General features: G+C 48.6%; 15 non-coding genes across 15 annotated transcripts in view; all 15 read left to right on the top strand.

Annotated features, from left to right (window-relative positions):
* LOC148964819 (5S ribosomal RNA) overlaps positions 1-50 on the top strand; it is a 119-nt gene extending 69 nt beyond the window's left edge. The window contains exon 1 of the ribosomal RNA XR_016153048.1: positions 1-50. This exon is cut by the window's left edge and continues 69 nt beyond it. This is a non-coding gene — a ribosomal RNA (5S ribosomal RNA).
* A 63-nt stretch (positions 51-113) lies between these two features.
* LOC148964818 (5S ribosomal RNA) lies at positions 114-232 on the top strand. The gene has a single exon (XR_016153047.1). It is a non-coding gene; the product is annotated as a 5S ribosomal RNA (ribosomal RNA).
* Positions 233-295: 63 nt separating this feature from the next.
* LOC148964817 (5S ribosomal RNA) lies at positions 296-414 on the top strand. The gene has a single exon (XR_016153355.1). It is a non-coding gene; the product is annotated as a 5S ribosomal RNA (ribosomal RNA).
* Positions 415-477: 63 nt separating this feature from the next.
* LOC148964816 (5S ribosomal RNA) lies at positions 478-596 on the top strand. Its single transcript, XR_016153046.1, has one exon. It is a non-coding gene; the product is annotated as a 5S ribosomal RNA (ribosomal RNA).
* A 63-nt stretch (positions 597-659) lies between these two features.
* Positions 660-778, top strand: LOC148964815 (5S ribosomal RNA). Its single transcript, XR_016153045.1, has one exon. It is a non-coding gene; the product is annotated as a 5S ribosomal RNA (ribosomal RNA).
* Positions 779-841: 63 nt separating this feature from the next.
* On the top strand, positions 842-961 carry LOC148964814 (5S ribosomal RNA). Its single transcript, XR_016153456.1, has one exon. It is a non-coding gene; the product is annotated as a 5S ribosomal RNA (ribosomal RNA).
* A 63-nt stretch (positions 962-1,024) lies between these two features.
* On the top strand, positions 1,025-1,143 carry LOC148964813 (5S ribosomal RNA). The gene has a single exon (XR_016153179.1). It is a non-coding gene; the product is annotated as a 5S ribosomal RNA (ribosomal RNA).
* A 63-nt stretch (positions 1,144-1,206) lies between these two features.
* LOC148964812 (5S ribosomal RNA) lies at positions 1,207-1,325 on the top strand. Its single transcript, XR_016153044.1, has one exon. It is a non-coding gene; the product is annotated as a 5S ribosomal RNA (ribosomal RNA).
* Positions 1,326-1,388: 63 nt separating this feature from the next.
* LOC148964811 (5S ribosomal RNA) lies at positions 1,389-1,507 on the top strand. The gene has a single exon (XR_016153043.1). It is a non-coding gene; the product is annotated as a 5S ribosomal RNA (ribosomal RNA).
* Positions 1,508-1,570: 63 nt separating this feature from the next.
* LOC148964810 (5S ribosomal RNA) lies at positions 1,571-1,689 on the top strand. Its single transcript, XR_016153440.1, has one exon. It is a non-coding gene; the product is annotated as a 5S ribosomal RNA (ribosomal RNA).
* Positions 1,690-1,752: 63 nt separating this feature from the next.
* On the top strand, positions 1,753-1,871 carry LOC148964809 (5S ribosomal RNA). The gene has a single exon (XR_016153042.1). It is a non-coding gene; the product is annotated as a 5S ribosomal RNA (ribosomal RNA).
* A 63-nt stretch (positions 1,872-1,934) lies between these two features.
* Positions 1,935-2,053, top strand: LOC148964808 (5S ribosomal RNA). Its single transcript, XR_016153040.1, has one exon. It is a non-coding gene; the product is annotated as a 5S ribosomal RNA (ribosomal RNA).
* A 63-nt stretch (positions 2,054-2,116) lies between these two features.
* On the top strand, positions 2,117-2,235 carry LOC148964807 (5S ribosomal RNA). The gene has a single exon (XR_016153332.1). It is a non-coding gene; the product is annotated as a 5S ribosomal RNA (ribosomal RNA).
* Positions 2,236-2,298: 63 nt separating this feature from the next.
* Positions 2,299-2,417, top strand: LOC148964806 (5S ribosomal RNA). Its single transcript, XR_016151631.1, has one exon. It is a non-coding gene; the product is annotated as a 5S ribosomal RNA (ribosomal RNA).
* Positions 2,418-2,480: 63 nt separating this feature from the next.
* Positions 2,481-2,500, top strand: part of LOC148964805 (5S ribosomal RNA) — a 119-nt gene continuing 99 nt past the window's right edge. The window contains exon 1 of the ribosomal RNA XR_016153038.1: positions 2,481-2,500. This exon is cut by the window's right edge and continues 99 nt beyond it. This is a non-coding gene — a ribosomal RNA (5S ribosomal RNA).

Raw genomic sequence — 2,500 nt, 5'->3', positions numbered from 1 at the left:
GGTTAGTACTTGGATGGGAGACCGCCTGGGAATACCAGGTGCTGTAAGCTTTATATAGTTTACTACCCTAATGTTCTAACCATTCAAATAGCCCAATTTTGGCAGCAGATTTCGCTTACGGCCATACCACCTTGAGAACGCCCGAACTCGTCTGATCTCGGAAGCTAAGCAGGGTCGGGCCTGGTTAGTACTTGGATGGGAGACCGCCTGGGAATACCAGGTGCTGTAAGCTTTATATAGTTTACTACCCTAATGTTCTAACCATTCAAATAGCCCAATTTTGGCAGCAGATTTCGCTTACGGCCATACCACCTTGAGAACGCCCGAACTCGTCTGATCTCGGAAGCTAAGCAGGGTCGGGCCTGCTTAGTACTTGGATGGGAGACCGCCTGGGAATACCAGGTGCTGTAAGCTTTATATAGTTTACTACCCTAATGTTCTAACCATTCAAATAGCCCAATTTTGGCAGCAGATTTCGCTTACGGCCATACCACCTTGAGAACGCCCGAACTCGTCTGATCTCGGAAGCTAAGCAGGGTCGGGCCTGGTTAGTACTTGGATGGGAGACCGCCTGGGAATACCAGGTGCTGTAAGCTTTATATAGTTTACTACCCTAATGTTCTAACCATTCAAATAGCCCAATTTTGGCAGCAGATTTCGCTTACGGCCATACCACCTTGAGAACGCCCGAACTCGTCTGATCTCGGAAGCTAAGCAGGGTCGGGCCTGGTTAGTACTTGGATGGGAGACCGCCTGGGAATACCAGGTGCTGTAAGCTTTATATAGTTTACTACCCTAATGTTCTAACCATTCAAATAGCCCAATTTTGGCAGCAGATTTCGCTTACGGCCATACCACCTTGAGAACGCCCGAACTCGTCTGATCTCGGAAGCTAAGCAGGGTCGGGCCTGGTTAGTACTTTATATGGGAGACCGCCTGGGAATACCAGGTGCTGTAAGCTTTATATAGTTTACTACCCTAATGTTCTAACCATTCAAATAGCCCAATTTTGGCAGCAGGTTTCGCTTACGGCCATACCACCTTGAGAACGCCCGAACTCGTTTGATCTCGGAAGCTAAGCAGGGTCGGGCCTGGTTAGTACTTGGATGGGAGACCGCCTGGGAATACCAGGTGCTGTAAGCTTTATATAGTTTACTACCCTAATGTTCTAACCATTCAAATAGCCCAATTTTGGCAGCAGATTTCGCTTACGGCCATACCACCTTGAGAACGCCCGAACTCGTCTGATCTCGGAAGCTAAGCAGGGTCGGGCCTGGTTAGTACTTGGATGGGAGACCGCCTGGGAATACCAGGTGCTGTAAGCTTTATATAGTTTACTACCCTAATGTTCTAACCATTCAAATAGCCCAATTTTGGCAGCAGATTTCGCTTACGGCCATACCACCTTGAGAACGCCCGAACTCGTCTGATCTCGGAAGCTAAGCAGGGTCGGGCCTGGTTAGTACTTGGATGGGAGACCGCCTGGGAATACCAGGTGCTGTAAGCTTTATATAGTTTACTACCCTAATGTTCTAACCATTCAAATAGCCCAATTTTGGCAGCAGATTTCGCTTACGGCCATACCACCTTGAGAACGCCCGAACTCGTCTGATCTCGGAAGCTAAGCAGGGTCGGGCCTGGTTAGTACTTGGATGGGAGACGGCCTGGGAATACCAGGTGCTGTAAGCTTTATATAGTTTACTACCCTAATGTTCTAACCATTCAAATAGCCCAATTTTGGCAGCAGATTTCGCTTACGGCCATACCACCTTGAGAACGCCCGAACTCGTCTGATCTCGGAAGCTAAGCAGGGTCGGGCCTGGTTAGTACTTGGATGGGAGACCGCCTGGGAATACCAGGTGCTGTAAGCTTTATATAGTTTACTACCCTAATGTTCTAACCATTCAAATAGCCCAATTTTGGCAGCAGATTTCGCTTACGGCCATACCACCTTGAGAACGCCCGAACTCGTCTGATCTCGGAAGCTAAGCAGGGTCGGGCCTGGTTAGTACTTGGATGGGAGACCGCCTGGGAATACCAGGTGCTGTAAGCTTTATATAGTTTACTACCCTAATGTTCTAACCATTCAAATAGCCCAATTTTGGCAGCAGATTTCGCTTACGGCCATACCACCTTGAGAACTCCCGAACTCGTCTGATCTCGGAAGCTAACCAGGGTCGGGCCTGGTTAGTACTTGGATGGGAGACCGCCTGGGAATACCAGGTGCTGTAAGCTTTATATAGTTTACTACCCTAATGTTCTAACCATTCAAATAGCCCAATTTTGGCAGCAGATTTCGCTTACGGCCATACCACCCTGAGAACGCCCGAACTCGTCTGATCTCGGAAGCTAAGCAGGGTCGGGCCTGGTTAGTACTTGGATGGGAGACCGCCTGGGAATACCAGGTGCTGTAAGCTTTATATAGTTTACTACCCTAATGTTCTAACCATTCAAATAGCCCAATTTTGGCAGCAGATTTCGCTTACGGCCATACCACCTT

Source organism: Pimephales promelas (genome assembly GCF_988280905.1).
Source record: "Pimephales promelas chromosome 3 unlocalized genomic scaffold, fPimPro1.hap1.1 SUPER_3_unloc_1, whole genome shotgun sequence".
Classification (NCBI taxonomy): domain Eukaryota; kingdom Metazoa; phylum Chordata; class Actinopteri; order Cypriniformes; family Leuciscidae; genus Pimephales; species Pimephales promelas.
The sequence above is the reverse complement of the archived record's forward strand: the minus strand, read 5'-3'. Positions and strand labels throughout refer to the sequence as shown.